The sequence below is a fragment of the Tinamus guttatus genome, unplaced genomic scaffold (assembly GCF_059628265.1).
Source record: "Tinamus guttatus ecotype Peru unplaced genomic scaffold, ASM5962826v1 Tinamus_guttatus_pri_ptg000368l, whole genome shotgun sequence".
In the NCBI taxonomy this organism is placed as follows: Eukaryota; Metazoa; Chordata; class Aves; order Tinamiformes; family Tinamidae; genus Tinamus; species Tinamus guttatus.
The window spans coordinates 2,056,810-2,069,843 of record NW_028288902.1 but is presented as its reverse complement, the minus strand read 5'-3'; the positions used below and the strand labels follow the sequence as shown (position 1 = coordinate 2,069,843).

Below are 13,034 nucleotides of genomic sequence, written 5' to 3'. Positions count from 1 at the left end.
AAAGCATGTTTTGGACTTAGATTTATTTCCACTTCTTGTGGCTCTTTGATATTATAATCCATACCTTTGCCCTCTCTAGGTTATGCTTCAAATGCATTCTGGTTGGGAATGTCCTTAACGAACCAGGGAAGTGTCAGCTACTTCAGCATATAGCCACTTCCCCTCGAAAGGGTGGTAGAGGTTGTTCTGAACACATTGCTTTCATGGGTATGATGATTTTCTGCTGATTTTGTGACTTCTTTATCAGAATAGTCCAAGTAGTACTTTCTGGAGTCTGTATTTTTGAAAATTCATTGGTATCTTATCATGAATGAGACTAACAGAGTTGTTCTGGATTACTCTGCTGATATTGGACAGTGATCCACTTGGGGTCTATAAGCTTTTTGATGAAGATCCTTAAATGTAGAACTCCTTGCTCCATTTTTTATACATGCAAATAAAAGTAAGAATCAAATATACTGACTTGCCCTCTTAGAAGGACTTTTTTGCACATCAGTGAATATGTCTAAAAATAACTGCTGTGGAAAAAGCAGATGCAGGGACATAAAGGAAAGAAATGATTAATTATTAATGCTTTATGGTGATGATTCCTGAAAAGTGATAGACTGATGTTTTAGTCTTATTTTTTCTCATAGCTGAGTACCATGAAACATGTAGTACTCATTATATTCCATTATTCAAAACACATAGAATTCATTGTATTCTATTATTCCTTTATTTGTATTTTTAGATAGCGTTTTCTAATACTGCAACTAGTGTTGAAGCTCTTGACCCTGAACACTGCAAAGGTAGATATTGGCTTATATTTGGAAAGAAGACTTTAAAATGAAAGATTGCAAGTGCAGCTCTATTTCTCATCTTCTTCTAGAGCCATGACATTGGATTTTGTGGAGGTGAATATCTGTCCTATTATATGATGTTGCAGAAACTGAACAAGTAGTTGGGCAGTAACATCCAAATATTGTAGCACTTTAAAACAATCACCACCACCAAAAGTACCATCAAAACAATTTCAGGGATATATACAACCTCATTTAACACAAAGGGCCTTGATTTATTGTGTAAAACAACAGCTTCTATAGCATATGTCGAGGCAACATCCTAAACATCTCTCTTCTCTCTTTTTTACTAAATTTGAGTAATATCTTTACCTTCTCATTACCATCTAATGGTGTACATTTATGATCTGTTTGAATTTCTCCAACTGTGTTCTTCCTGACTTACGGGAAAGATGTGTTTGTTCAGTCTCACTGTTCAACCAATACTGTAATGGGTATCCACTGTTACTGGCTGTTATGAAGCACAGAAGGAACAGTTCCAGTTAAACCTACAGTCATCATAAGATCAACATACAGGCTCATAAGCAAGTCCTCTCATAATAATCAGATCTTAGGGGAAAGCTGGACAAGGATGTATGTTTCCTTGCTTTTTGGTAAATTTTGATTTTTCCCCTCCCATCCTTAACCTCTACAATCCTTAGAAAAAATATATTTAAAAATATGATTGTAGAAGTTTTGTTTGAATAATATTACTATTTAGAAAGAAAGATTTTTAGGAATGCAGACGTTGCCTACAAAAGTTGCTTTAATTAAAAAGAATTTCATGAAAGGAAAACATTTAATCAGGCCAACCAAAAAAATTATACAAATGAATAATGCAAGAGTTATCCTGACCTACACAGGGGATCTCATAAAGAAAAAAACCTGCTCTGAAAGTTATTTACTCTTTTTCCAAGTTAATGATTAGAAAAAATAAATAAGTGCCAAAAAGATAGATGTATTTGATTACTTCTAGCAATACACTGCTTTCTTATATGTTATCCTGGAGAACACTCAAGTAATTGCTCAAAAAGCATGTGCCGAAGTCTACAAGTTAAACTTCTGATGCCATTTAGTTAAATTGAATCATTAAATACTAGAGCTAGGGGCCTGATTGTCCTTTCTACAAAAGTCTCTTTATGTCACTCTGGCAGAACTGAAGGGCTGTAAAATAAGTAATGCAATTAATGCCTGACTGAATGCCCACTGGCACAGACTTAACCGTGAAAAGAAAATTAACTTTCCCCAAATTTTTGGAAGATTTTTCTAAATGAAAAGTGCTATAATTGACATAAAAATCACTGCCTTCTCAAGCATAGAAACTAACTCACTGATTTTTTTAATTTGACTTTTGAGACAGAGATTTTCTGAAAGTGTTCAAAGCCACAAAAAAAAGCTCTGAAGAAGTGCAAAAACTTGTCTGGATTTGGTTTAGGAAAATATTTTTTTTCGTATCTTGGCCAATTTTCAATACAAGAACAAGTATTCATGATAGAAATGCTGACATAACTTTACCAATAGCACTTCTAACAGGTTGTTACAATGTCTATTTACTCAGGTACAGTATTAAATATGAAATGTGAACTCACCATAGCAACCCCTGCATCACATTGCAGATATGCTGCTTCTAAGCTACGGCAAAGGTTTCTGAAGAAATACACATGAATGTGAGGTAAACATCTCTCAATTTCATACCGTGTTTCAAAGGCGCTTTGCCATATGGAATAACAAAAAGCAGAAAACTTTATGATATTTAAATTATTATTTTATTACTGGACTTTACTTTTCATTGTCCCATGTGTATTTTTGCAAAATGTGAGTTTAGCTAACTCCCCACATCTCTGTGACAAAATTGTGGCAAACACATCATCGAACTCCTCCAAAATGTTGACACAAATCCCTGCATGCCCTACTAATCCACAAGACCCATTTGTCCTTTCTAGTCCTCCTCTTGCTGATGTCCTGAGAACTTACAAAAAATACTATTGTTCACTGTAAGTTATTTAGTAGAATTATGTGAGCATAGTTAGGACTGCAAGTAGATTTCCTGCTGAACTCTCTTATAGACTTCTTTTAAGCATAAGGCTATTTTGTTTTCATTGTCACTCTGATTAAGTTTTCACCTTGAATTTTTCACGCATACACTATATATATTCTTATATTTTTTCTTTATTCAGGTTGATATTCCATCTTTTGTATAAAGAAAGAAATTGTTGCATTGTCAAAGTCATTGATTCTTTTTTTCTTTCTTGTTTACATCCTTTCAGTAAATTTCCTATGGTAGATACAAGCAATGTCTGTGTTGAATTTAATTTTAGTACTTTTTCTTTTAAGGCCTGATCCTAAATGTGCACAGTGTTAATTTTCATCCTAAAGTGAAACAGGTTTTGGTTTGCCACTAATATATTGTTGACTTCAGCATCACCAAAATCCTTGGCAGGTTGCCTGTTCATAGAGATCATCATTAAATCACTTAAGTAATGACTAAAGCGAGTTCCTGATGATTTCCAGGAGGTAGCTATTCCTCCCAGACCTTTGTGGCCAAACCCTCCTTAGACCTTATCTAAGAGCTTACAGCAAAATTTTCACCTGGAAGGAGTAATTTATCATATCTGTTTTTTTTAATATTAAGCTACTGTATTCTTTCTTTCCAGATTTCACTTGTACAGAGTGAACACGCATTTTCTCAAATTGTGTGATAATATTGATAAAGAATATGCCGTTACTCTGTTTTGCCATGTTGCGTTGTCTCCTTAGATTCTTTCATCACTGCTAGCCAACGTTGTTGATCCCAGGGGACATTTCCCAAATGCTCTACACAATTGGTTATGTGTCCTACCTTGGGTGGAAGAGAATCACCTGAGAAGCTCTGCAACTGTGTGCAGCACAGGGACTACAAGCTCCCCTCCTCTCTGGCTGTACATGAAGAAGTAGGAGACCAAGAGAAGGCCGCCTAGTCTAGTATTACTAAATTGCGACCTTTCCTGTTGCTTCTGCTTTAGCCTGCTTGCATCAAGTATTCAATTTGTAAGTAAACTGGATATTTTAAAATCTCTGCTATAGTCTATATAAGGCTATATGAAAAGGAAGAGACGCTGGGTGTTGTTCAAAATGCAAACTGCAATATGCATTCCACTTACAATTGCCTAGGGCCGATATATTCAATAAACTGCAACACAACTGGATGCTCACTTTCTATATACAAAAATGGGGGTTTACACTTACATTTTTTTTTGCTACAGAATAGCACAAAACTGAACATTATCCATATGTGACCACCACAGAATCAGCTGCCTGATAAGGTATTACCCAGTATAATCATCAATAGCAGTTGCTTTCTACATCTCAGCAGCAGAAAGTTCAACACTTCAGAGAACATCCGCTACACCTGGTAAGTCACTGACTTCAGCAGTGTCTCTGCCTGTAGCCCCAATATCATCAGAAGACCTACAAAGAGATGTTTCCCTGCAAGAAAGCCTTGCCACCCTCTAACCCATATTAGAAATGTAGCAAAACAAACACCGAGTCCTGAGCCAGCCCAGAAGACCTCTGTCCACAACAATGTTAAAACACGTCATAGTATTGCTATTTTCTTAAAAAACAAGCTTGTCCAGCCTTATTTCTAATTTTAATGGACCTGCAAGGGTTCACCTGGCACTGTTTCTATCTTAATCCTATTTCAGGGTTTCCGAAATGTAGAAGAAAAAGAAGAATATAGTCACCTGAACAAAAAAAAAAAAAAAAAAAGAAAAAAAAAGAAAAAAAAAGAAAATCCTTGGGATTTTATTTTTGGGACTAATAATTAGAAAAAATAAGAGGTAGCTCAAAACGTTCTTGTACCTTGAATACATGAAATTTCTTTTAAATGTCTATGGCCAAAAAAAAAAAGAGAGTTAAAAGATGCAACAGACATTGTTCATATATATTCTGAATTGATCTCCTTCTACTTAACAATCGAAATTATGTGTTAGAGATATTTTAAATGAGGTATGAATAATGAAAAACCTTGAGCTATATCAGAATGAATTAATCTTCTATATGCCAACCAAAATTTATGAAAATGCCTGAGTATATGCTAGGAAAAGTATGTGAATATCAAACTGCTATTGCATATGAGCTAAAAACAACTTAGAAATACCTTCAATGTCTTAATTATTATATAACACAGAACTTTTATCTATATTAATGCTTTAGAGATTTCTTTATTATTATATAACAAAAATGACCTACTGTTTGTTATATCCTCAAAATATATGGATGCATTTTAAGAAAAAAAGGATTTTCCTAATTAGAGAAGATAAGAAAAAAACATGTTTGGAACAGACCCAGACAAAATATTCCTTAGGACTTTTATTTGTCAGAAGGGAGGTGCAGTGAATCAGCAGGAGAATAAGTAACAGTATGTCCCTGGGTACACCATCCTTGCTGTTACTGAGAAATAAGCGCCAATAGTCACAGATTAGACCTAATGTGCTACTGTCATCAAATTGCTGAAATTTTTGTCTTTGAACATACATTTTGTTTCATGCTCAAATAATGTAATTTTTCCTTTGATACAGAAAAAGTTATGTTCTGCAACTCCCAGGCTTCTGTTAGAATTTGCAAACATACATTGCTGAACTTGTGGATCAAAAAAGCATAATGTCAAGGAATATAGCTCTGAAAATGTATGCACAGATAAATTTTCATTGTGTTGATGCTGGATGCCGCTTGTCAAAACCCTGTGTGGCTTCTAACACCGCCTTTCCTTTTTCACTCTCTCCCCACACTTGCGCTGCTTTGTGTTGTGGTAGCAATGCCATTCGCTATGTTGCTTTCAAGGGCCCCCAACATCCGTATATTATCAGATATCTTTTGATAAATACTAAATGCTAAGTAACCTGCAATTAATACCAAAAGGAAAAGATGCCTAGGAGGAATCTGTTGACTCTTTCACTCAACTGATGAGTTCTCTGCTGCCTTTCTTGACTCTAGATGTTAGAGTGGTTTCATGAACCGATCTATGAACTAACACTTCCATGAACTAACAGCTTTTGGGCATAGTCTCTGGAGGGGTATTGCTAAACACTAAACACAATATTTCTCCCCAAATGTATGACTACATGAATATATTCCATGTTTTTCAGTGCAACAATTCACTAAAGATCTAATCTTGACTTCTTTATCACATACCTTATAGGTCTTCTTTAACCTTAAACTAACTAATCAGTCTAGAGGTATTATGTTTTAACTGTTTTTCATAGAAATTTTGCTGAACCAAGTGGTTTTAAAATGTGTATACAGACCCTAAAGACTAATATTTCAAAATACAGAAATTTATGTTTAAAATAACATTGGAAAAAAATAAACAAATATATTTACTCTCCCTATCACTACTGTTATATGTTGATTTTACTTGTCTAAAACCAAACCATTTTTTCTGGAAGTTGCATTAATGAGGTTTATTTCTTCTTTACCTGATTGCAGGCACATTTGTCACTAGTTTATTATAGCAATAACTTTCAAATATGTTAAATTTATAGAACCATAGTGAATTTCTACTGAAGAAGGATTCTCTGTAGTGAATTTGATCCTACTGACAGAAGTCTTGCACTTCCTAGATACTTGTCATGGGCCCTTAGAAACTTCAGCCAAGTTAAAAGGTTAAAACTACTGCAATATTCTATAAAATCTCTGCTGCCACGCTGGAATTTTCAAATTCTTTCTTTTTGCTCAGCAGTGAACTGTTTATTACCTTGGCATGCTTCATTTGTCCTGAGAATTCATGCTGTCTTTTATTTAGATGGTTCAGGAAGGTTTTCTCTCTGTGGTAAAGAAACGTAAATATCTCAGATAAATTGCGAACATTTTTGGTAAACTCTAAGTAAAAACTCTAAGAATTTGAACAAACCAAAAGGCTTAACCATCAACCAGCATGTCTCCCCATCATCAGAATATCATCAGATTTTCCCTCACAGACCCTCATCTCACTGGGCCAAACACACATACATACCTACGTAGATACCTACTAATATCTACATATATCTCTATATCTGGATATCTCAGTTTTAGAGGTGAGAGGTTGGAGGCTGTCAAGGCAGCAGGCTCTGCTGTCCATGGGGCTGGGCAGCCTGCCTGCTAGAAGGGCTACTCTAAAAGCCAATACTTCCTCTCTGTCCTTAATGCCTTTGCCATAACCGTGTGCTCTTAGAAAACCAGCTACCGCCAGGCTCTAGCAAGGATGCACAGTCCTGTCAGCCCTCAGGAAATGCTGCTGAACAGTGTCTCATCATCCATCCTCTGCAACAGCACCTCTGCATTCCTGCATTTTGTGGAGCTGGTGTCTGTTTTGTTTTTAAATTCACTACCACCTGGACTTGATTTTAAACTGACTAGTTGACTCAGTGTACTTTCCCCACCTCTATGACGATGACCAATGTGTATCATTCTCTGTAACTAGTGACAACAAGAGGTGCAATGTGGTCATCACCATATTCAGTTACCTTTGAATTCCTACTTGAATGGGCAAGTTTCTATTTTTAACTGGTTTTATTTAAAATTGGCACTTGTCCAGAGCAGAGCTTGAGTTTTGATCTATAGATACCAGCTGGCGTGTCTTGTCAGTCTTGCATTCCCAGCCTCTTCTGCACAAAAATGAGTCACAACAAAAATCTACAAAGATGTACCATTAATTCTAGTGTAAGTGCTATTGCAGATATTGTTTAAATAGATCCCCTCATTAAAAATCAAGCACATCCTAGGTGTCCTTTCGTATCTTTATCTAGATTTAGTATACTCTCCTCACAAGAATATATTTCCTCTTTCTGTTTCCTCCACCTGTTTTCCTCTCAATGCAAATACGCTATTTTACATATCATGACCAGGCATTATAAATTATTATTTTATAGTGTTTTATGTTCTGTTTTCTTTAAAATCTCATTTCTAACTTTCTTTCAGAAAAAAAGAAATCTTTGCTTTTTAAAAATTAAACTTCAGTATTTATGTGGCTCAAAGAAATGCCGCAAATCTTCCATTGTTGCCATGTTAGATTTATGGACATCGAGACATATTTTTCTTTATATTTGTGCTTTTGCATAGTGTTTTCATTTATGGTATTTGCAAAAGAATGCTTCTTTCTCTTTTGTAGTAAATATTTCTATTTGACAACACATAGTAATTACTCATCAGTGGTGATTAAAATAAGTTAGCTTAAGAGACTGCTACTGCATTGTATACCTTAATACTGAGTAGGTACTAAATACCAGCCAAGGGAAAAACATATCCTGAGTACTGAGCAGATTCAGAAAATGGTTGGGTCATTCCCACAATGTTATTTATATAAATGATCATTTTTTTAATGTTTCCACTCCAAAGTAAGATCTGTCACTTGACATATCTTCCCTTATTTCATTTTCTTTGTGTTTTTCCAGCTATTTGATTTAAAGGAACAAAGATTTCCAGTAATCTTCATTATCTCTCTTAGTAGACATATTTAGAGTAATTGTTTTCTATTATCATTTTCCCTGTTGCTGCAGTAACTTTTCCATAGATTATCACTGCAGAAATATTTTTCAATAAAGTAATGAGTAACATAGCACAAATACATCCATTCTCCATAATTAAATGATCAACAGATTTTTGGCTGAAACAAAAAACAATATTATTTATAACTCAAATTACATTACATAAAGTGTGCTCTCATCTATAAAGTGACTATAAATGGCATGGTAGGGTTCCATATTTGCTTTTTACCCCCCCTTTTTTCCCCAATGACTTTCCTGTTGACCTCTCTCTTAATTTACAAATAAAACCATGACTTTCTTGACTGCCAGCCCTGAAATCTCACCCTGGGATCTGAGATCAAGCTGTGTTCTTTCTGGTTTATGCCAAAATAGACTCTGGTTCACCTCCCCAAAGCTGAGGTGGCTCTGCAGGGCTAGCAGGAACGAAAAGTAATAACAATACTTTTGCCAGTAAAAAGATGAAGTGAACAAATTCTCTCATAAGTAGGAAGATACCAATTTTCAAGTCAGTTTCATTGGAAACAGCTGACATTGAAAACAAGCACTTATAGCAGGGTTGGAATGGCACATCTCATTGCTTGATGGACCCTCTACAACCTTCCTTCATCTCTTCCCCTTTCAGGCTTTTCAGCTAAATCTATAGCACGCTGTAATTTCTCATCTGAAATGCTCATAGCAGTGGTTATATGATCTTTTCTTTTGTGGCATTGCTGGGCCTGGGTGTTTCTGCCCTATTCTATTTTTTTGCACCCCTCCACTTGTGTAGGGACATGGGGTTGCACTGTGAACTGAGTTGAGCTGGAACAGCAATTGGATCGAGTCTTTTTGTGGGAGTTTTTGTGGAAGTCCACAGGTTCATCTCATCACAGCCAGGGCACAACACTACTCTGTGTATCATGCATAGGCACAGAGTAACCTCTGTGGCACAAGCTTCCTTGACCAGCTGAAATTTGTGAATAGCACTGGGAGACGCTGGACTGGGTATCTTGTGCTGTTGAACACTTGGGGAGGATAGAGCAATGCAGCAGTGTTTGATACATAGCAGAATTAGTTGCATTTTCATCATCATATTCCCATAAGCTCTGTTTCATTAGGCTTAAAGAAGTCAAAATATAATGGAACCTAATTTTTGCTCTTATGTCATTCAATCTGCTGGACACACACTGCTGTGTGCTAAGAGAAACAGAAGATAATTACCAAAACAGATTATTAATATAGCCTCTAAATATACCAGAAATTTATACAGATTTATTTTTTAAAGAAAAGTAACTAACTCCTTTGCTTGCTTTGGATGATGAGATGCACTTTTGAATTTGATTTTCCTAACATATTTTTATAGAATGCTTCTACAAAAGTGTGGTTGAGAGTTCATTTCAATAACTACAACAGTTTGAATGTGCATTTTTTTTCTGCCTGCAAGGTAAACATTTGCATTTTGATAACATCTGCACATGGTAGAAAATACACCTGTGACACTGAACAAAAGCCCTGCCTTCACACCCCCCAAAAAATAACCAAACATGTTATTTATTAGCAGTGGAACCCAACACACAGAAGTATAGACATCCAGAGTTGAGACATCAGCTTTTTTTCCCTCTTACCTCATCACGTTTTGTTTGTTGTATTACAGCACCTGCCGTAGATTATGTAAGATCTGTTGCAAGAGCTTGCTGTATCTGATGAATGAAGGACAAAGTCTCAGTTTAATTTTGAATTTTCAGGGTTTAGTGAATTCTGCTGTAGGCGCCTCCCTCATCTTGCTGCTTTGGTAGATACAATTGCAAATTATGCATTTCTATGATTAATGGCAAAACTCCTGCCCTTTAGTGCCTTGAGGTTGCAACTCTGTGTGTGGGTTGCTGTACATACGCAATCAAAGGATTTTCCTTAGGCCAAAGTCCTAAAATGCAAATATTAGTTGCAAGAAAATTGTCCTTTTGAATGGAACAACTGCTACACTACATTACTAGAAATGACTTCTGCTTTTATTTTTTTTTATGGGCTGCTAAAGTCATTCAGACTTAGCAGAAGTCTGAATCAGAAATTAGCAAAATGATCCTCAGAATCCAAATTCTGTCCTTAGCTCAATTTTTAATGGTCAAACTACACCCATATCCACTAGTTAGCAGTCAGAAAGCTTAATCCTCTTCAATTTATCCAGATAAACGGTCTCACTGGGGTTAACTGAGTGACTCATAAGAATATTATGAACACAGTTACTTACTTCTTGCCTAGATAATGTTAAATCAGCTGATGAAATCTTTTTTTTTTCCCTCAAAGGCCACCAACAAGACAAATTAACAGAAACTCAGAAATATCCAGCTATGCTCTACGATCAGATGTACAAAACACATGCATTCCAAGGGAGAGAAATCAAAATAAGAAATCTGTTTTAGCACAGGGAGCTTGCTGTTTTTAATAGCAGAGTGAAGCCAGAATAACGCTACTAGATCACCATAGTTAATTAGAGCAACATTTTAAAAGATCTTACAGACAAATTGCATTCAGAAAGTAATTTGATTCTGCACAAGAATTAAAAATTTTTCATGAATAACTTGCAAGTGTGCACTTTTCCTAAGGTAAAAAGAATTTATACTTATTTAATTAAATAATGCATCCTATGCATATCAGAGAATATGCAAAGCAACAGAATAAAGGCCACAGGAACAACTCAGTTATGGAACTTCCTGAGTTCTTATTTCTTGATTTGGTAATTAAAACATTTATTAATTCCTTGATGTCTCTCAGGTGAAATGCACTTAAGGAAGACAGGTGATATATAATTATGTCATTTTTTCATGGTTCTATAATAGAGAGGAGATAACTGTTTTTTACTAGTGTGTATATGCATTGCATACATAAAGCTGCATTAAACAAATGCTGAGAATCATGGAGTCAGCTATCTCCATAGGAGAACATGTGCTAGTATACACTTTGTAACAGTCCTTGCTAAAATAATCACATTGTGTGGGTTAACAGGTAAAATAAAGAGTAGGTAAAGTAGGATTCTTTATTGCTTTAGTAAAAGACTGGCATATTACTAAATAAAATGCCAATCTGTTCTCTGGACAAAACTTGGCAGTTGCTTCAAATGTGCACTGAAATGCAGCTGTTTCTGAATGGTTGTTCAATGTGGCTTCTGCTTGATCTGTTAGGTAGGTAAACAGGCAGCAGGGACGAGCATCGTTTATTTTGACTAGATAATCAATAGCTAAGGCTAGAAAAAAGACTAGTGGAGTAAGGTTATGATTACAACCTTTGACATTTTCTCCCTCTTGATTTCTTAATTGAGTAAATAGCTATTACACCTTGCTCATTTCCTTTAAGTGGCATTTTCAGCTTTGCTTATTTGTTTGTTTCTCTTTTAAGAATAAATAATCATTCAAAAAGAAAAACAATAGGAAGAGGTTTAGTTTTTTTGAACTTTCATTTAATGTATTTTTAAGAAAACATGAGTTGTTTTCATACAGTCTATAAGAAAAGCTAACAGTCTCCTTTGCTCAGACTTTTCTGGACATTTCATCTTCAGTTAGAGACCAAAGAGGAAAATTTTATGAAGTTATGAATATGTGGTAATAGCAGCAGAGGTAAATATCAAATAGTTGTGGAGCTCTGAGTTAAGATGTTCCAGCATCTATGTCATCAACCTTGCATTTGGAAAGTCAGTGTGTGTATTTCTTTTAGAGTCTCTTATCTCCCTCTTTCCTCCCTAGGTTCTTCCTTTCAACACCCTTGCGTGTTTTTCTTTTTCTATAAAAATAAATGTCAGCTACAATATGAAGAGAATAGCATGACTCAGTGGACAGAAAAAGAAAAGGATGAGTAGACAGAACAAGAAAGAACATGCAAAAACAAAATGGAGCAGACTCGAAGAGAATCAGTCTACGAGTAAGGAAATTCAGGCAGATACTGGGATGAGACAGAACTAGAGTATTAAAGTGTGCCTGTAGCAATTAGCAATATTAAAATGAATATGTAATAGCTATTAAAAGCATAAAACTAGGTGAACAAAAATTGATCTTAGAATTTGTACAAACCATTGTGATCATTTAAATCCTTATGATCGGTGTTTACTTATGTCTTAGGGTAGAATAATGAACCTTTAATTGCAGGCAACCAATTTTATGTCAGAATAAATTAGAACTTGGGCACAGAGATTCCATTTATCTAACAATACTGTTGATTTTGGCATTCATTCAGCATTCTTTATATTAAGTTTTAATGCAAAGCATCTGAGGCACAGTGTTAATAAAGCTGTCAAAAACAACCAATGTACAATGAAATATCCCCCACTCTCTCCCCTTTTCTTTTCTTTAGACTCACACAGAGCTTATGAAGCTTATTTTTACAATACAAAGTCACTTTCTGATCTCTAAACTAAGGAAAGTGCAAGCCAATCAAAACAAAATACACATGCAGCAAATGCAGTTGATTTCTGAGGCTGAAAGGGTGAAATGCCGAGTGAATTCTTGTTCCAGGAATGTTTTGTTAAGCATTCAGAAATATTGTTTCTGAAGGAACTCTACAGATTAAATGGTCTGGAACAATATAATACCAAAAGACTGATATTATATTTTAAAAATAGGAGATATTAATCTTAGTCTAGAATAAAATAAGAAACATAAGTAAAATGTTTATTATTATTTTTTATTCTCATTTCAGTATACATAAAACAAGAGATGACCTGTTGTGTACTTGAAACTTACTTGACAAA

General features: G+C 35.2%; 1 long non-coding RNA gene across 2 annotated transcripts in view; it reads left to right on the top strand.

Moving 5' to 3' along the window:
* The window catches only part of LOC104570236 (uncharacterized), a 54,691-nt gene that overhangs the window by 2,610 nt on the left and 39,047 nt on the right, over positions 1-13,034 (top strand). Inside the window, exon 2 of one of the 2 annotated variants that reach the window (XR_015913686.1) lies at positions 2,377-2,490. This is a non-coding gene — a long non-coding RNA (uncharacterized LOC104570236). Of the gene's footprint in view, positions 1-2,376; positions 2,500-13,034 lie in introns of those variants that run through there. The other variant, XR_728687.2, reaches the window with a different exon arrangement.